At 38.0% G+C, this 21,844-nt stretch overlaps 1 long non-coding RNA gene across 1 annotated transcript in view; it reads right to left on the bottom strand.

Moving 5' to 3' along the window:
• Positions 1-769: 769 nt before the first annotated feature.
• LOC127520507 (uncharacterized) overlaps positions 770-21,844 on the bottom strand; it is a 32,860-nt gene continuing 11,785 nt past the window's right edge. The window contains exons 2-5 of the long non-coding RNA XR_007932140.1: positions 7,069-8,056; positions 4,244-4,379; positions 1,696-1,784; positions 770-1,123 (exon numbers count right to left, since the gene is read on the bottom strand). This is a non-coding gene — a long non-coding RNA (uncharacterized LOC127520507). The remainder of the gene's footprint in view (positions 1,124-1,695; positions 1,785-4,243; positions 4,380-7,068; positions 8,057-21,844) is intronic.

Here is a 21,844-nt window from a genome sequence, read left to right as displayed (position 1 = left end):
AGGCCTATTGTCAGGTACTCGGAAATATGACCATATTACCCCTGTCTTGAGATCATTGCATTGGTTACCTGTACCTTATAGAATAATTCAGGAGTCAAAGAGAACATTACATTCTAATGCACAAAATCTTCTACATGTCCCGCAATCTAAACTAATGTCCAGAGGTGACCACGCATTTGCGGTAGCTGCTCCAAGGTTATGGAACAGTTTACCAGCGTATTTGAGACAATTATCATCTCTAAATGATTTTAAGAAACAGTTAAAAACATATTTTTTTAAATTGGCTTTTGATCAGGTATGAGTATTGAGGTATTGTCGCTGTAGCTACCAAGTTAGTCTTGAATGTTGGGTGTGAAGTTTTTGTCATGGTTTTTGATTTTTGTAATTTTATTTTATTGTACTGCACTATGGTCAACTATGTTGTTTTATTATATGCTCTATAAATAAAGTTGGAGTTGGAGTGAACGTTGCTGGTCATGCCATGGGACTGGCAGAGGCAGCATGTGAAGCAGCGTGTGCTGGGTGCAGGAGGGATTGGCGAACTGCTTGGACGAGGTCAGCGGAAATGGCAGGTAAAGCGGGAGATACGGAGGGCTGGAGAGACAGACGAACAGCAGTTACAAGATCGGCGAATGGATCAGTCGATCGACCCTCTCCAGAATCCGTGGAGCTCTGCATTTGGTCTGATCTTCTGTCACGTCACAGAAGGAAACAGACAGGTGAGTAACACAAACACAGTCTTTATTTAAATCAGAGGCACAGATCTGGACAGAGGAGATGAATGGTAAGTATATAGTAGAGTTCACGTTGAAGTAAGACAGCTGAAAGTAATATAATGTCTCTTTGCAGGATCGGCAGGAGGACTGAAGACAGACGGATGGCAGATGGCGGATGGCAGAAGACAGAAGACAGAAGACAGAAGAATCAGGTAAGTAGTCTTGAGGTTCATATGGACGAGACCAGACAAGGGAGTGCAGGAGAAGTGAGTCTTTATAGGGAGTGCTGATGATGAGGTGCAGGTGCAGGTGATTAGAACTCCGGGGATTGTGAACGAGTGGTTGGAGCGTGCTGATCTGGTGACGATGGGCTGTTGTTGGTTGGTGCTGGTTGTGACTCCGTGACACTAGAAAGCAATTTATTAGACATAAAATGTATAAGCTCCTACAAACAAGATGGATCATGAGTAAGTTTGTCTTTTTTTCTCAGAAGAAAAATTCAAAATTGTGTATATCTGATAGAAGAATAATTTTGTCCACTTTTAGAAGTATGCTAGCATATGTTAATGCTAACTGACAGGAACTAAAATCCATTAAAAATGTATTTTTAATATCAATATTTAACTTCAAGGATCAGATTGGTTTCTAAAACATATGTTGCGCCTAACAACACTTGTTTACAGTGGTAAAATCCATGTAACATATGGGCGTATTGCTTTTTTTTTTATTATTAATGTAAGTATTACTCTCAGATGCAATACTCTTAAATTTTACTTCAAGACAACATGAAATGAATGTAACCTGTTTTATACTTCCGTAATGTGATGTATTTCCAGGTAAATTAGGATATTCAATGAGAAAATTAGACCAGAAATAGGTATTAAGAAAATGAATGGTCCATTTTGATTTTATGTTTATGTTTTTGTACATTTATAGTATGTGAGGAGATCGTCTAGGCTATAATGGTGGATGACTTTACCTCTCAAAGTACAAATGATGTCCCTTTTCATCCGTATCTTATCCGCCATTGTGTTCAAGCCAGCCAGTAGTTTGCAGAAACTCCACCACCTAAATAGCACAATCACTCTCAAAATCTGCACGAGCTGAGTGAAATAACCACCGAATCAGGTTACATTAGAGGTGGATTATATGCTACAAAAGGCCTCTCAGTCTATAGTGTAGGACTTTTTTCTCTGGCAGTAGTAATGGAGTGAGGCTGGTTCATCAGTTATGCTGTCTGGGCTGTCATGGCAAATTTGAGTCCTTTGAGGATCAAAACGCAGTCCAACTACACAGCTTTAGGCTTGGCCTTTAGGTCGCTGGCTAGCATGTTCAACTCCAATTCCAAAGGTCATTAATTTAAATTTTACTTGAGTCAACATGCAGCCTGTCACAGGAAGCTTTTTTTCTTGAAAACATGGAAACATTGGAAACATCCTAAACCTTTTAAGATATGGAGAATATATTTATTCATTCAGTAAAACTCATTAAAAATTCCTTTTCTCAGATGGAAAATGATGAACGTGGCCAAACTGTCTGAACATGTCATTCTACCAGTGCGTTTACCCCAGGTAACCTTTCGCTCTACAGAACTAGTATGCAAGCCTTTCAGAAGCTACAGGGTTTGGAGGCACTTGGTAATTTCGATCTTTACAAGCAGATGGTCAGAGAAAGGCATGGGAGTGTGCTGGGTTTCATATCAATAAATTAATTATTTTTCTGCATCTGTTCTTGTAACGATGTATTCAGGGAAGCTGAAGAAGACAGAAGAACCAGGTTCCAAAAAACTTAAAAGGTTTAATTCCACTTCAAAAACTGGCAAACAGGTAGTGCAAACACATCTAAACACAACAGTGACTGGACAAAGAGTGAATGCAAGGGTGATGCTTAAATAACAAACTGAAACAAGATAATTAATGACACATAGCTGAAACAAACGAACTAATGATGGCGGTAATCGTGGAAACAAATGAGTGGCGGGAAACTGAACAAAGGAACATATGAAACAAGCAAAAACAAAGTTGACAACGTGACAGTACACCCCCCTCCCGGAAGGCGTTAGGCCGTAATGACTTCATGGGGTGGGCACCCTGGAGGCTGACGAGGGACAGCTCAGTCCGAGGAGGAAGCCTCCAGGGCGGTACCTGTGCCACAGTGAGCCAGGGTGGTGCTGGCAACTCAGGAGACCAGGGAGCCACCAGCAACTCAAGAGGCCACGGCGGTGCAGGCGGCCCAGGAAGGATCGGACTCTGACCGGGGGGCTTTGCTGGACTCTGGTCATGGGCTGGAGCCTTCACTGGACTCTGGTCATGGGCTGGAGCCATCACTGGACTCTGGTCAGGGGCTGAAGCCCTCACGGGACTCTGGTCAGGGGCTGGAGCCCAAGTGTGTGCAGCCCACACACACAAAATGTCCATGGCCATAATGGTCGGTGCTGCATTCTCAGGACTCAACTCTGGGGCTGGAATGGACTCTGAGATTTCACACACTGGAACGGGCTCTGAGATTTCACCAGAGTGTTGAAGGTAGGATTTTTTCCTTCTTCACCTCCTTTTTTGGGCTGGGCTCAGTATTGTCCTCTCCTGGGAGAATGTGGAGGATTCTGGCGCTGGAATGGACTCTGGAGTGGCTGATGTTAAGGGATGTGGAGGGTTTGGTTGCAGGCTTGGGGTCAGCTGAAGTGCCCAAATGCTTCCGGGATGGGACTTGGATGAGGGTTGTAATTATTCTTTTTTATCTTCTTCCACCAATAAATCAGAACCATTTAAACAAAGGATGAGATTGATGGAATCGGCTAATGGTGAATCACAAGGACCAGGAGATAGGAACTGGATCAACTCATCATCCAATCCCATCTAAATGCAGGCATTGAGAGTGGTGTTGCTCCAACTCACCAGATGGGAAGACTCTAAAAACTCCTCCACATACTGCTCCAGGGGACGACTAGTGATGTGACATTTGACACCGAAGCTTGTATCAAAAAATGAAACATCCCACAGTGAAGCACTGTACCAGAGCTTAATTCGTTTTGCCATAACCACGTGATCTGTGACATCCGAAGCTTCGTTTTCGCACACAACCATGTGACTGCTTCATATTCTGATTCAAATATCATGAACCCTTGCACAGGTTTAGTGTCATTCACTTTTTTGATAAGAATAAAATATAAATAAACATTTACGTGTAGTTTTGTGCATGTTCCGTTTGTATTTATACCCAGTTCATAAGTACAACAACTGACCATTCTATGATAATCTTTGTTTATTTTGATAATATATGCCTAAGCTTGCCTATTTTTTCCCCCAGAAATTTACTCACAGAATCATTTATTCAAATTCAAATGACATGTGAAATACTAATTTTTATATAGACTAATTATTAAATTATTTTATGCGTTTTATCTGATTTATTACATGAAACAGTCTAAACATGGCTGGGTCGTCTGAGACGCAAAGACAGCTTTTTCCACCTTTTGACCACAAGATATCGTTAGTGTGCACCGTTTTGAAAAGCTCAGGGTAACGAACCTTTTTACGATACAGTTGAGGGGAGAGCCTCTGTGCTTCGCAAAGCTTCATTTCACCATCACTAAGGACGACCATCTTGGTAGAGAAAGAGGAGATGATCTTCAGCCATTTTGTTTGTTTTGGTAGGTCCAGGCATCTGTAACGATGTATGCAGAGAAGCTGAAGAAGACAGAAGAACCAGGTTCCAAAAAAACTCAAAAGGTATAATTCCACTTCAAAAAAACAGGCAAAGAGGTAGTGCAAATGCATCTAAACACAACAGTGACCGGACAAAGAGTGAATGCAAGGGTGATGCTTAATGCTGCCTTCACGTGCTATCGGAAATTTGATAATTCCCACTTCTGAAGTCGTGATTAGGAGTTTAACACATTCAACTTTCAAAATGGGAGGACATTCACGTGCAATTTTTACCTAGGAAACTCATATTTACGATAATTTCGAGAGCACGTGAAGGCAGCATAACTAACAAACTGAAACGAGATAATGACACACAGCTGAAACAAATGAACTAATGATGACGTTAACATGAAAACAAAGAAGTGGCGGGAAACTGAACAAAGGGACATATTAAACACAAGCAAAAAAAAAAAAAAAAAAAAAACTGACAACGTGACAGTTCCGATGACACAAAGTAGGAATTTAATTTTTATTTTATTTTTTTTAATTGTGATTTTTTTTTTTTTTTTTTTTTTTTTTTTACAAACTATCGCATTTTTTCAGAAGACAATGACTGATATTTTCCAAAAAAAAGAAGACATTTTTTCATTTTTGGGTGATGTATCAACAAAAGAAAACAAAACCAAAACAAAATAAAATAAAATAATTTAATAAAAAAATAAATAATTTAATAAAAAAAATCGAAGTATTTCACATAAGTTGCATGGGCCAAGAGTATGATAAAAGAAAGAAAGAAAAAAAAATCTAAAGAAAAATATGGGTTTAAAAATGACATCATCAGGGTGAAAGAAATTCTAATCATTGTAATTATCATACAATTTTTAAAATAAAATAATAAAACAAAAGTGCATCTTTGATGTGACAAGAGTAACTACAGCCAGAAAGAGTCAAGCGTACATGAATTTTCCTTTATTTATTTATTTATTTATTTTTTCTAATTTCCAAAACATCTAATAGACATCCACAGAGATAAAATGAGAATTTGCTTCTATGGTTCTGCAAAGAATTGAGTATAATGACAAAAGTGCCACACAAACATAAAATAGAAAGAGGCACTTAAAATTTTTATAAGGAACATTTTTTATAAAATATCATACCACCTCTTGCAGGATCATTAAAACTAAGAGTAGCTGAGTTGAATATATACAACATGACAGTAAGCTAAAATAGTAAAATCACAATGTTACATTAGCATTGGGGAAATGATCGGGCCACAGGCTCACATGGTTTATGTGCCTTTTACTACAGACATGCACTCCAATTATAAACCATTCATATACTGCCCCCTACTGGATAGAGTTTATAAACTAATACAAATACACAGTACAGAGCCTAACTATGTATGTCTATTTATGATGTCTGTGCACAAACTTCATGATTCTTCGGTAAACAGTTAGGGGGACACTGGGGAGTGTTGTAACACAGAGTTAGTTGTAACACTGTCAGTTTGAGTCAGAAAAGTCAGAAAAGAGCTGTGGTGATGTCATCAATATCATACACTCACATCACATTATGAGCTCAAATGAGAAGTGGCATGTGACAGTAAGCAACACTGTAGATTTTATGACCAAAATAACAGATTTTCAGGAAGGAAAGATTTTTTTTATTTTTATTTATTTATTTATTTATGTATTTTTATCAAGATTATTATTTGCCTGGCAATCACTGTATTGTAGATCAAGTTATTTGACTTGCATAATCTAAAGTAGCCTGTTTCTCTAGATTAATTTGATGCTTTGCATTCATGCTAACTTCAAATGCACATGCTAAAACAGTTAGCTAAGTCATGGATGTTAGGGATGGGGATAGTTGTAACAGTTCGTTAAAAATGTTACAACCAAACTTTTATGATGATTCAAGTTATAAATCACATCTGCTGTTAAGACAAAATCAAGTGTTTTGTTGCATTGAGGGTTTTATGTGGTAAATATGTTTCCATAATAGTTTATGCGCACATCTTCTTATCGGATAAAAGCATCATCCACCTCAATTGAGACATTTTTTTTGTGCACATTTTTAGAATTTATGCGCATCTCAGCGTTTCCATCCAATGTTTTTTTTTATTTTTTTTTTTTATGCGATATCCCAAAATTCACAAAAATAGGTGGATGGCAACATAGCTAGTGACTGAACTGTTATGTTACAGGAATACAGTACACTCACACAGACACACACGGCAATTGTTTTTGTGCTAAATTTAATGTCCTTAAACAAATATAGGCTAATACAAAGTTTTTTGTTACTTGTTACTTTAAATTGTTCACTTTATTCAAAACTGATTATTATTTGTCCTTCAATAACATTCTTGCATAAATTTAGATTGTGTGGATCTTATTTCAGCAAATTACCTCATTGTTACATCTATCCCCAGCTAGTGCTTCAACTCACCCCATAGTGGGGTTGGTTGTAACAACGGAACTCTTTGTGTTTAACATTAACTCACATAATCTGTGATTGTGTTGTACATGTCCAAGTTAGTTATATTTGCAGCTGACAAATGTGGCTACCATGTATCAAATTTTGAGAGATATAGCATAAACAGCCACTGAGTTACCAATTCTCAAACAAAAGGTGTTATCCTCGGCCTCCCCTAAGTAACTTAAGGGTTAGTTCACCCCAAAATGAAAATTCTATCATTAATTACTCACCCTCATGCCATTCCAAACCCGTAAGACTTTTGTTCAGAACACAAATTAAGATCTTGTTGATGACAGAATGCTGTCAGATTTCCTTCCTTTGACTGCCTTTGCAAATGAAACTTTGACGCTTCAAAAGATTGTAAAACTAATCCATATGAATCGACGATAAATGTCTACATGTGAGTAAAAGCCTAAATTAAATGTTCATCATATAAAGTGATTGAGTCTCTTCAGAAAATTTAGACTATACCGCTCGATTTACCTTTAGAATCAGGGACCGTTTAAACAACACTGTTTAAAAAAACAAAACAAAAAAAACTGAAATCTTTTTATGCATTTTTGCAATTAATTTTCACGACAACTGCGTTTTGGGGTCCTGAAAATGCAAACTTTTGAAAACAGGTTTTCAAGTTTTTGCAAAACGATATTGTTATTGTCTCCGTGTAAAAAAAAAAAAAAAAAGAATTCATGAAAACAGTGACATCATGCACATGCGTATTATGTGTTCAGTAGTGTTTCTTTAAAAAAGTGACATCGCCAACTAATGGCCTGGCATGAAAAATACAGCGTTTTCTGTTGTTTCCGTGGATCTGTATAAAAGGGAATCATTTTGATAATGTTGTCTGTCCGCAAAAAACGCAAAAGATAAACTTTTCAGTTTGTAGTACACTGTTGTTGTGTAAATGGACCCTCAGACTTTGAATTTTGAACTAATATGGTGCTCCTTTAAAAAAAAAAAAAAAAAAAAAATGCCCAAACTCTGGTGCACCACAAGTTTAATTTCCCTCCAGTCATATGTTTCATTCACCCCTTAAGGCAGGTAAACCTGATTCAACTGTTTAATCTTCTGACTCATTGATTTCCACAGCAGGTTTCCTCCTGTTCAACTTCCTGGGTGGCACAAATCCCATCTTCCATTATAGGCTCTGTGAGCTATAACAAACTCTGAACTTTGGTCTTGGGGAGGACTGCAGCAGAGGCAGAAATGAAAAACAGCCTATGGAAAAAAACAAAACAAAAGACTGTTCTTAAGAATACTAAGAAATGATTTACTCTGAGTCACTGAATTATTGAAAATGAATGCACACCCTGCGCTATACCTTGGTTGTGAGTTCATTTTTTAATTTTCAACAGTCTGGAGACAATTATTCAGCAATCAGTAGGGTTGTCACATGTATGTGCCTATATAATGAGTTAGACAAAACATTTTTAAGGTTTCTGTGAACAAATGCTATTGTATGTTGAACTAATTCCTTTCCAAACAGCCCAAAATGCAATTAGCATGGACAGAAATTAAGCTTGGCAAAATAAATATTGATCTGTAGTGCACAAATGTGCATAAACCTGTTTTACCATTAAGGCTACTACTTTTACATGACAACGATGTACTAAAAACTGAAAAGTTTTTTTCTATGTACAGATAACAACTTTATCAAAACTATCCCCATTCACACGGATCAGCGAAAATGACTAAAAACGTTGTATTACGCATGCCAGACAAGTAGTTGGCAATGTCACTTTGTAAAGAAAGATTACGTGCCTGCGCATATGCATTCTTATACAGAGCACTCACGCCAAACACGCATGCCTAACCACCTTTTTTTTTTATAGTTTACTGCACTTTGATATTCTTCTCATTATTTCCTGATAGCGGCTAATAAATCCGAAGTCTCGCACTTTCACAGAAACACCTTAATTCGGCATTGACAAATAAGGTGGATAGACTAAACACGTAATACACATGTGCATTCCATCACCGTTTTCACAGATACGTGTTTTTGCAGTTAACATGGAGATGATAACAGTATTGTTCCCTTTCGATACTTCACTCGCACCGCGTCGCTAGAGCAAATTTCCTGCTTGGGGAAATCCCACACGGAAGCCATGCTCACGGAGATGGATTGCTCTCATTGCAAGAACATGAGTCTCACCTCTCTGCGCTTGCAAATCGCTTTCTTTTCAGAGAGCGACCCCACCCCTCATGCCCTCCTGTTTTCTTCCTTCCAGGAGCCGGGGCAGATGAACTCAGCGCTCAGATACGAGTGAGCTCACATCGTCCAGACCAACGTCCCTCTGCCATCGCAAGTGATTTGGTCTCATTCAGAGATTCTGAAGACGATCCCCTAGATGACAGCATGTCATTGGCGGCCTCAGACGCAGAGGATTGGACAGGCTTGACGAACGACCCCACCCCCTTGCATTATTTGGAACCCATTGACGGTAGAGCTGGGATGGATGCCGAACTTTTCCGTGTCCTCTCTAAAGCGGTCAAAGAGCTTGGTTTGGAGTGGCTTACTCCGGAGGAGCCCACTCGCAGTCATCTGGATGAATAGTTCCTGCCGGGGCGCCACCAGGCCCCTCGCCAGCGAGCTGCCCCTATTCTTCACAGAAGTCCACGACGAGCTCACTAAATAGTGGCGCCTCCCCTGGATGAGTCAGTGGCCGCGCACCTCTGCCCACCCACTGCCATTGGATGGAAAGCGAAGGTCGCTCATCCATCCAAGCCCTGCAGGATGATGTCAGCCCTCGCTGGGTGCACCTACACCTCAGCTGGCCAGGCAGCTTCTGCACTTCACACCATGGCCGTTGTTCAGGTCTTTCAGGCCAAACTCCTCCGTTCCATAGATGAGTCTGGACCGACCCAGCCAGATTTAAAGAGCTGCGCAGCGTGACTGATCTAGCAGATATGCTGTCCCTGAGCAATGTCCCCTCAGAGGAGTGGATGCTCCATCCTCAAACGATTCAGAGAATTTGGGAGATCTTCAGGAAGGCAGAGGTCGACCTCTTTGCCTCAGAAGACAACTTTCATTGCCCAACTTATTTTTCAAAGAACAGGGACGCGCTGGCCCACGACTGACCCTTTATGCTTTTCCCCTGTTCGCCCTGATCCCACAGGTTATCAGGAGAATCAGGGAGCACAAACACACGGTTTTCCTTGTGGCCCTGCCCTGGAGAAACCAACATTGGTTCTCTGAGCTGTCTCAGCTGTTCATAGCAGCCCCATGGCCCATTCCCATGGGACCTCCTTTCTCAGGCGAACAAAACGATCTGGCACCCCCAGCTTGAGCTGTGGGCACTACACTTACGGCCTCTATGGGAGCCTGTGGATCTCCCCGAGAATGTCCTAAACACTATTTCACAGGCTAGAGCCCTGTCCACAAGATGTCTCTATGCCCTTAAATGGTCAGTCTTCTCTGCTTGGTGCACAGCCCGTGGCGAAGACCCAACCTCCTGCGACATATCTTTGATATTGTTCTGAGGGCACTTAGGAGCCCCCCTTTTGAGCCTTTACAGTCAGCTGACCTTCTGCCCGTCGCTCAACGACTCCAAGTTCATCATTCATTCTTTAAGAAAATCCTGAGCTTCTCAGTCATATTTACGACATTGTGGTGGTGTTCATGTACGTTCAACTCGTAAATATGATCTTTTCAACATGACTTGAAATCACCATAATCTAACATACACACACATACATGCACTACAGTTAAGCAATGGAAACAGCCTTGAGCAAATCATCAGTTTTCTAGTTCTAACGCACCCTTCTTTAAAAGGGGTAGGGATACTTGTCTCGCCTATTTGAATAAAACTGTCCTGATCCAATTTGTTGAGCCTCCAGTTGATCTTTGTTGAAGTTGTCTTGATGAGAGAGAACCAGTTGGAGTTAGAGGATCTTTGGTGAATGGAAAGACAAGGCCACAGCCTGGCACAAACTTAGGGGTCCTTAGAAGACTTCTATCTCAGCATCATCTTCACATCAGAATTTCTCAGAATCTGCCTGTGTTCTTGTGTTCAATGATCTTTTAAAGTGTGAAGATGTCACACCCTTGGGAGGAGCAAATAAAGAGTTGTACTTTTGGCAGGAAACTTTACAATACTTTGTCTTTGAGCATGGTGTTTTGCTTAAGTAATTTGATTGTGTGTCGATGGAGAAACCATTAAAGATTCTTGTAATACTATGTTGCATAGGTATTGACATATAATGTAAATGATGATTCAGGTAATTAAAACAGAACCTCATAGATACCAAACATGGTACACGTGTGATCTTGATTAGGTAAGGAAGACCAAAACCTTTATTCAAAGAATTTAGATTAATACATAGGCAAAACACTATAAAAGGAACATAGGAATCTTAGGAATAATACTATACTACAAAAATAAGTATACCGCTTACAGTTAGTGTCGGAAATGAAACGTCCATCACCATAACTGAATTTAAGCTCCAGAGGCTTCCTTAAGCCTCAGAGATTGTACACACGGTCAGGACAGAAAAGATTGCATAGATTTTGCCTTATCAATTCGAGCCCGAGTCCAATGATGAAACATTGGAAGAACTAGTCGATCAACCAGAAACTCCATCGCAAGCATGACTTAGGCAGGGGTGCGTTTCCCAAAAGCATTGGCAGTGCTTTACATCATATTATGATACAGATAGTGCTCCACTCTGTTATAATAATAAAGACTCAGAAAAAGAACGCTTTGTATTACACTTATGTAACCGAACCAGGACCACAGCTAAATAGTAAACACCCAAACAATAACGCTACATACGTTAGCTGAGCACAAACGTCAATGACTGATAAAACATTACAGTTTGTAAACCGAAATCTTGCTCCATCCTTTATCATTACTCAAAGTAATAAGAACGACAGACAATCTGCATTAATCAACACAATTTTAGGTAATAGTGGGCCCCGCAAAACAGCATCTTCTCGACATAATGTAGACCAAACGAACCAGCTAAAGTGTTTGAGAGCGGGTCAAAGTAGACGTCATTCGCAGGCAGCCAACAAAGACCATAGAAGACCATATTTAGCAAATTTGTTCAGACAAGTCAGACTGGAATTGCTAACGACTCATTTCGGCAGTTCAGAGTTGACTCTTTCTTTTGGGAGATGTTAACTTTATTTATTGTGCACTTTGAGCTTTGACCTTTTACATTCACAAACAGCTACATTACACACTGCATGAAAGGTAATATTCGAAAAAGCATAATGGGGGCACTTTAGCAAAACAAAATGTGGAAAAAAATGATGCAGTCTGAATGCCAGGGTCATTATAGATAACTATAACTAAAACTAAAGATAAAATAATAAATACTTTTTTTTTTTTCTTTTTTTTTTTTACTTGATGCATTAAAATAACTAACTTAAGTTCATTTTTTACCTTGTAAAATAGTTTGTCAAACATATCTAATAGTAAACATGGGATTTATACCTCTAATGAAATCATGGGACACTAAATACTGCATGTATTATTATTTTTTTTTCCCCCTCTTTAAAGCTTCTTAATGATTCCTTAAAAATTCAACAACAAAGTTTTGTTTACATTCTTTGCATCAACCAAATGTAATTCCCTCAAGAGTTCCCAAAGCATTTATCATTCTGACTGCAGCAAATCCATCCAATCTCTGTCTTGTTTGCTCACGCTTGTCGTTATTTGCTTAAATCACAGTTGCATACCCACAATCCTTTGCAGGAGGAGAGGAAGTTTAGTGTTAAACTCATCAAAGCAGCTTAGCCTGTCTAGCCCTGATGCTTCATCTGACTGCTGACAGCCACTATTGGCTGTTTACAGATAATTATGTTGAAGAATGCTTTTCAGCAAGGTGATTTATAATTATTCACCTCTGTCAGTCTCACACAAACAAGAAACGGAAGATGTGTGGTTGGAGAGCAATGCTTCATTTTTGGGTTTCACGGACATCTTTATGATACTGAAAGGTGACATGAATCATCTTAATGAATAGATGAGAATACCAGATTTTATATTTCAAACACCGCTTTATTTTTTCCCCCACATAGACAACTTCTGCCAGTGATTATGATGTGTAATTTCCAGCTGCGTATAAATGTTTACAGACATTACAGTAAAATTGATTTCTGCTGACTTGGTAGTACAGGTCGTAAACTAAAGTTATGAACAAAATCCAATTCTGGGACCTAATGCGCAGGCCGAAGACAGAATAGTTAGGGTACGCGCTTCACTGGCCCGCAATCAATGAAACATCACAATTACAGACTCAGTCTCATTTTTTATATTCCATTTGCACACTAAACAACTAATCTAAATATAATGCTTTTCTAGTTACAGTATATGGCAGTCAAGGGACTTTGTTGAGTCAAAGGACACACATTGTGACACATTACAACTAAATCTCTCTTATTATACTAAAGATCGGTCGCTTCCAGTGGAGGAACAGAGTGTTTTCATCCATTTTATCTGTATTCTAGATAATAGTTTAGAGCAAGGTTCTTTAACATGAGTTAATGCAATATCTAACAATAAGCATTTTAACATTTAACATCTAACATTTTTGATTGAATAAATTAACATTAATTAACAATGAAATAATAATGATAATAATTCATTGTTATTAAATAGAGTGCTGCAGTGATTATGTATTTTTTAGGCCAATCCGTAAGTTTTGCATCAACCTGGTTTCCTCAACAAAAACCCAATAGGATTTTTCCATTGGCCTTTAGAATATTGCAGTAAATATGCTCTGTGACCAACAAAATTTGGATTAAAACATTTTGTTCATAATGATAATCTTCACAGATTAACACAACTTCTATGAAATTTGGAGCTTAAATACAACCACTAAATGTGGCTATAAACAAACTATATTCCGGTCACGTTTTTTTGGAGGTGAGATTAACTGTTTGGCCAAGATTTATGTTGGTGATGAAGAGTTTTGAAAATGTGGCTTCAGTATTGAACATTGCTTGTTAGCAGTTGGGTTATTTTTTCTACTCAAGTCCAGGGTTGAGTCTTTTGGGTCATTTTTTTTTTTTTTTTTTTGGGTAGTTTTTGTGTTACCCAGGTCCTGGGTCAGAAATAACCCAGGGGTTGAGTTATTTATTGCAGGGTTTTTGTGACCTCTTCAGGAGAGAGCAGTGCAGCTCCGTTAAATTGGTGCATGTCTTCGGTAAAATACAAGTTTGTATACGTTTTATCTAAAAATTGGTTATTGTTCAGTATATAGTTTAATTTTATGCAACGCAACATACAGGGGAGCGATGTGAGTCACCTAAACAATTGTCAAATCGGTCTTTTGCGTGATGGAAACGCCTGATGCCTTGCATAAAATGTTATGACTTTATTCAAAAAGATACAGAATATAAATACTTAGGATGTTAAAATATATTCTCAGAATTGTACACTGATTATATATGGACAGGTTATGGAGTCAGTCACAGCATTTTTTGGCTACAAGTGAAACGCAGGGTGGCGGTCTGAAGTTAGCAGTTCCTCCGCCGAACGCGAGCTATCTCCGGCAGGAGATCCAGCGCCGTTACTTCTAAATGTTTCTTTTTTAGTTCTAATATTTGTTAAATGAGCTTAAATGTAAGCAATGTGTATTAAAAAATGAAATATGCTATAAAATATACTATACTATACTATACTAATATGATCGAAAATAAAGGAATTATCATGCAAACCAGTGGTTGTGTGGGGTATTTAAAAAAAGTTTAGAGGATTTAAGTTAATCCTTAAACATTAATTCATGCATGAAGTTAAAAAAAAAAAAAAAACCTTAGTATTATGGTAAAAATGAATTAAGCCATTATTCTGGGTTAATTCAACCCATTAAGCTGGGTTAAATAACCCAATCTGCTGGGTAAAATTAACACAACATGTGTTTTGTCCTATATTTACCCAGCCCTTGGGTTAAAAACAACCCAAATTGGGTTGTTTTTAACCCAGTGTTTTTTAGAGTGTGTAAATATATAAATATATCGTTGATTATTGTCCTAATGCTAATGAATTGAAACTTACCATATACTTATCACTTAATATGTAGTACATTTTTATTTGTTATTTGCATTTGTATCATTGATTATGCATTTTACAAACAGACCATTTTTATGAAAATCAAAACTTCTGTAGGAGAGCTGAGAGATATCAATCCCTCTTTTGTGAAAAGGCCAGATGAGAGTCTCTGATAAATCATTGAACACCATCAGTCTAGCTGCAGAATAGAGAAAAAAATACAACAAAATGTCACCAGTATGCTGATGGAGATGATGGAGAAATGCATCTTAAAATATAGAAAAATGACTTTACCAGTCCTCTGAGCATTGCGTTTTTTTCTGTCGACAAGCCTCATGTGTTTGTCCCATTAAAACAGTCACCAATGCCCAACGTCAATTAGAGAACCAATGAAGCAAGATCAATTTGCATTACTTCCTCTCAATTGAGCTGACACTCGTAGATGCGGAAATCTCTCAGAGCTTGATGGGTAATGACACGTCCCTTCCGCTATCCATCATAATGTCCCAACAGCGAAATTAGGAAAGGAGCCTGACACACCTGCTATGACCCGCAAAACGACCTTTTTGCCAACAACTGGGGATGTGTGTTTCAAGACGTGCTGTGCGATTATCATACCCGTTAGGATACTTAGATCATTATGATGCTGTTCACTTGATACTTGAATAATTGCAAGCCAAGTACACGAATGGGTCACGTGCATACACCACCAAACAGAGCTCTTGTGCGAACCCCCTGTGTCTTTCCTGTCTGTGTCAATCCATATAATAGCATAAGATGTCAGAGCACCATGAAGCCAAACACACTGAATTTGATTCATGGAGAATTTAAATAGCACCACTGTAGTTTAAAGATCAGACGTAATTGTTCTGACGCAAGAGTGCACCAGTCTCAACTATGATCTCAACAGGTATGTTTAAAAGTTTTTTTTTTTTTATTCACTTTGGTACTATTTTACTCACTAGTAAGGTGTATATTTTCAAAGGGCCCTATCATACAACCAGCACAATGCGACGCCAGGCATGACGCAAGTGTTTTTTGCTAGTTTCAGCCCAACACATTTCACGTCCAGCGCCACGTTGTTTAAATAGCAAATGCACTCACGCCCATCTGTTCGCCCATGAGTGTGCTGGTTTGAAATCGAGGTGTGTTCAGGCACATTGTTGGCGTGTTGCTATTTTGAGGCAACTGAAAATGACTGCACCATTGATCAACTGAAACCTGGTCTAAAGTCAATGGCGTGTTTTTTTCTTTTTGTTATTTAAAGGGCGCGTTAGTAATAGGCGGGTGCACAATGCTCGTACACTCTGCTTGTTACACACACAGGGATGCGCAGCAGCACATAAACTTTGAATATTAAAAATAAAAGGATTCCCCTCTGTATAACGTGCGCTTCAGACCATGGGCTTAGATCGTTAAAATAGGGCCCTTAGTACAAAGATTTGTTTTAATCACCGAAACACAACAGTATGATTTTCTTTCAGTTTAGTAATTTTAACAATCAGTTAATTTAGTAGCAAACTACGGTGGCCCAGTAGTGCACAACACAACGAAATTAAAAAAGCAAACATAAGTTCACAACACAACAGAATAAAGCCACAGCACAACGGAATCGAGCCACAACGGAAATGCTCCCGACCACTATAGGGGCTCTCAGAGCTCGGTAAAGTTTTTCTTGCAGTGTTCTATAGAGTCGGCAGTGATATCAATACCACAATTAGTTTCAACAGTATGTAACCACTGTATATCGACACGAAATATTAATTCAAAATCACCTACGTGCACTATAGCTTCATATTTACAGGTGCTGGTCATATAATTAGAATATCATCAAAAAGTTCATTTTTTTATTATAAATTATTTTTAAAAATGAAACTTTCATATATTCTAGATTCCCTACATGTAAAGTAAAACATTTCAAAAGTTTTTTTTTTTAAATTTTGATGATTAGAGCGTACAGCTCATGAAAGTCCAAAATCCAGTATTTCAAAATATTAGAATATTTCCTAAGATCAATCAAAAAATGGATTTGCAAAACAGAAAAGTTCAAGTTCTTTAAAGTATGTTCTTTTGTGCACTCAATACTTGATCGGCAGGACATATTACAGCAAATGACTTGATCCTAGCACAAATTACTGCATCAGTGAAGTGTGGCATGGAAGTGATCAGCCTGTGGCACTGCTGAGGCACTATTGAGCCTTCAGATCATCTGTATATTGTTGGATCGACTGTTTCTCATCTTTCTCTTGAAAATATCCCATAGATTCAGGTCAGGCATATTGGCTGGCCAATAAAGCACAGTAATATCATGGTCAGCAAACCACTTGGAAGTGGTTTTTGCACTGTGGGCAGATGCTAAAGTCCTGCTGGAAAAGGAAATCAGCATCTCCATAAAGCTTGTCAGCAGATGGAAGCATAAAGTGCTCCAAAATCTCCTGGAAGATGGCTGCATTGACTTTGCACTTGATAAAACACAATAGACCAACACCAGCAGACGTCACGGCCCCCCCAAATCATTATTGACTTCAGAAACTTCACAGTAGACTTCAAGCAGCTTGGATTCTGTGCCTCTCCAGTCTTCCTTCAGACTCTGGGACCATGATTTCAACATGAAATGCAAAATTTACTTTTATCTGAAAAGAGGACTTTCGACCACTGTTCACTGTCCAGTTCTTTTTCTCCTTAGCCCAGGTAAGATGCTTCTGACGTTGTCTCTGGTTCAGAAGTGGCTTGGTAGTCCTTTTCCTGAAGATGTCTGAGTGTGGTGACTCTTGATGCGCTGACTCCGGCTTCATTCTACTCATTATGAAGCTCTCCCAAGTGTTTGAATCGGCTTTACTTGACAGTATTCTCAAGCTTGCGGTCATCCCTGTTGCTTGTGCACCTTTGTCTACCCAATTTCTTCCTTCCAGTCAACTTTGCATTTAATATGCTTTGATACATCACTCTGTAAACAGCCACCCCATCCAGTAATGACCATCTGTGACTTACTCTCTTTGTGGAGGGTGTCAATGATTGTCTCCTGGACCATTGCCAAGTCAGCAGTCTTCCCCATTAGTGTGGTTTCAAAGAACAAAAGATACCCGGAATTTATACTGTAGGGATGGTCATTTAATGAAACTCAAATGTAAATATTCTAATATTTTGAGATACTGGATTTTGGACTTTCATTAGCTGTACGCTCTAATCAACAAATTAAAAAAAAAAAACTTTTGAAATGTTTTACTTTACATGTAGGGAATCTAGAATATATCAAAGTTTCATTTGTTAAAATAATTTACAATAAAAAAATGAACTTTTTCACGATATTCTAATTATATGACCAGCACCTGTATACCTGTGAGTAATTTGAAGCGCTACCACGGCGCATGATGAAGGGAACGTCTGCCAATTCCACCAAGTGGTTAAAACGTATAATTTGTATTCATTAAAATTACTTTTAACATTTAAAAACAGACATGTTCAAATTCCAAAGCTTGTCAGTCTTACCAACAGGAACTAACAAGCTTTGGAATTTGAACATGTCTGTTTTTAAATGTTAAACAAAGTAATTTTAATGAATACAAATTATACGTTTTAACCACCTGAATTGGAATTGGCGGACGTTCCCTTCATCATGCGCCGTGGTAGCGCGTCAAATCATTCACAGGTATAAATATGAAGCTATTGTGCACTTAGTTGATTTTGAATTAATATTTCATTTTGATATACAATGTTTACATACTTAAAACTAATCATGGTATTGATATCTTTATAAGACTGTCGACTTTGTATAATAGTGGCAAGGAAAACTAACTTTACTGAGCTCTGAGAGCCCCCTAGTGGTCGGGAGCATTTCCGTTGTGTTGTGAACTTATGTTTGCTTTTTTTAATTTCGTTGTGTTGTGGCTTGTTTCTGTTGTGTTGTGGCTTTATTTCGTTATGTTGTGAACTTATGTTTGCTTTTTTAATTTCGTTGTGTTGTGCACTACTGGGCCACCGTAGCAAACAATGCAAGATACATGTTTCAAATCACCCTTGTTGCTGAAATAATCAAGCGTATAGCGTTAGTTCTGGCAGGTCACGTTAGTCAAGCTCGCATCAGCTGATTCACATTGACCTATAGGAATACAACGCCTATCACCGCATTCGTATATGGTCCATTCAGTATAATCAGCAGCTTTATCGCATTGCTCAAGAGCTAATTAAACGGTGAATTCGGCGGGCAAAACCACTATGAATTGTGTAATCCGGAATTTAGCAAATTCACACAGATTTCACTTCATGTTCAAGTTCTTGAACAAACACACTAATTCGCCGCATTGATTATAAGCTGCTCGATTTGGAAGTGACCTGAAACATATTCAGATGAGATCTGCACTCATCACACGAAGGGGAACGATATCCACGAAAGAATCCACGAAAGAAACCACGTCACAGCTGGCTGTATTTCACCCTCCATAAATCTCAACGTCTTCTCAAAGCAAAGCTAAGTTTCCTTTTTAAGCTCTTTCAGTGCTTCCCACATTTTGTAGATGGGAAAACAGAGATCGCGATACCTGATGTGATTAAATTTCAAAGGCTATAATTGCATGTATGCGCCGCACGTTTCAAAGCTAAATGTGGCGCTGTTGCGTGTTCTACCTGCTCACGCAGCGATACTATTAAAGGACACTTTGTGACTTTGTGTATTGTACTAACACAATTGAAAATATGCACACTATTTGTAGTTGCGACTGCCTTGATGGAACTTCAGCACTCGGAGTCGTGTTTTTTAATGCACGGGTATTTTAAATAGTTATTTTTAACCCAGCAAACACAAAATGTTTTCTCAACATTGTAATTTGGTTACGTATTTTGGTGATGTTGCAGTACAACATTTTAGAAACCACATCTAAAATTTAAAAATAAAACCAAAATAAACCAAAATAAAACATTTTAAAAACATGTGAAAATACCAATCTAGTATGTTTTTAAATAGTCAAATAAACCGTAAATATAGAGTGTATATGAAAACAAAATTATGTTGTAATTATTAAATTAAAAACAAGGCCCCTATTTGACTGTTTTTTGTAGTTGTTACTGAATTTTGAATTCAGCAAAATGTTTCATAATGTTATGTAGTATTTGAAACAAACCAATAAATTAATTAAACATCTTACCTTTGGAAATTTTAGATAAGTTGGAGGTTATCCTAACTTTCAGAGGTTTATTATGATTTTTAAGAACATTCTTTTCAGGAATTCAAATTCTTCTGAAGTTTTGTTTTTAGAACAATTGTAAGAAAATAAGAACATTCTTAAGAAATTTTTGATAAGTGTGTGTGTGTATTATTTGTGTAATACAAAATATTCTTAACTTTTATTAAGTTAAAAAAAAAAAGGAAGAAAATAGCAGTTACAAAGAATCTTATTTCATGAATCTGGCCCTTATTGTAGCTAATTTTGCCAAAGAACTGGCCACTCAGACAAGAATAGACAACTAATTGACATATAAAGTGACCAATCACAGTTTTTATGTGCTGTTTGGGGGTGGGTTTATCTGTGTACAAAACCTACACAGAATGTGCAGATTTGTTGTAAGTTTTGCTTGACTTCCACATTGAGTTCACATGTTTGAATCGGGTTCAGTATACTGCTATCCACTTTAAAGGTAAACATAAGAGAGAAGTGCTTTTAATCCATTTCTTCTCAGTATTACAGGTCATTCATTACACTAGATTATGGAAGACCCATTTCATGAAATTACTATAAGAAAAGTTGAGCGTACAAGGTCAAAGAATGCCGAAAGGGAAAGAAAAGTCAAACTGAAATTGCTATTGACGAATTTCACCTGGGAAAACGAACTCATTGAGAAAAAGCTTTGTCTTCATTTGCAACTCATTTTAAAGTCTCCGGGGTGCCCAGGAAGCTCATCAGTCCAACAGAAATTCTTGATTTTCTATGAAACACTGAGACGGATCTATCTAGTTCAGCATTTTAACTACAAACCACAAATCAAGAAAAATGAACTACGCTCACAAAGAGCAAATAGAGCACCTCATTGTGTGAATCACTAGTCTGCAGGCTGTGAATTACTGTTTTAGCGCTAGAAGCTAACAGAGTGGTTTGCTTCGGAGCGTTATGAATTAAATCAGTGACTCGGATCTCCTATCAAACAGCTAAACTGCTGAAATCACGTGACTTTGGCGCTCCGAGTCACTGATTCGATTCGTAAAGCTCCGAAGCGGTGTTTTGAAATCGGCCCATCACTATATTGTTGAAAAGTCGTTATTTTGTTTTTTTTTTTGGCACACAAAAAGTATTCTCGTCGCTTTATAATATTAAGGTAGAACCACTGAACTCACATGAACTGTTTTAAATATGTTTTTATTACCTTTATGGATCTTGAGAGAGGAAATGTCATTGCTTTGAATTCAGGCCTCACTGAGCCATCAGATTTAATCATAAATATCTTAATTTGTGTTCCGAAGATGAATGAAGGCCTTACGGGTGTAGAACGACATGAGAGTAATAAATGACATTATTTTAATTTTTGGGTGAACTAACCCTTTAAAGCTGATAAAACTTTAATAAAACTGTAATGAAATTGTTACACAGCACTCTGAAATAGTTCTGGTTGGTAGATTGTAGATTCTTGATTTTGATTGGTCAATTGTAGCACTGATTCTTGATTCTGATTGGTTGATTGTAGTATTGACTGGTCATTCAGGTGTTCATTTTCATTTGGAAAGCCCCTGCAAATGGTGTCCCTTTTCCGAAGTGCCCTTCAAGGGTGCAAATACGCTTATGGAATGTTTGTTTATTTGATCAGTTCTATGGAATTGTTACATATCTCTCTGGAATAGATTCTGTTTGGTCAATTGTAGAACTGATTCTTGATTCTGATTGGTCAGTTGTAGCATTAAACTGTCAGATAGTTTTTTTTTTTTTTTTTTTTTATCAGTTCTATAGAAGGTAACACTTTATTTCTATGGACCATTTTAGACATTTTACTAACTATTTGCAACTACATGCCAACTCTCATCTGA

Source organism: Ctenopharyngodon idella, chromosome 10 (genome assembly GCF_019924925.1).
Source record: "Ctenopharyngodon idella isolate HZGC_01 chromosome 10, HZGC01, whole genome shotgun sequence".
Taxonomy (NCBI): Eukaryota; Metazoa; Chordata; class Actinopteri; order Cypriniformes; family Xenocyprididae; genus Ctenopharyngodon; species Ctenopharyngodon idella.
The sequence above is the reverse complement of the archived record's forward strand: the minus strand, read 5'-3'. Positions and strand labels throughout refer to the sequence as shown.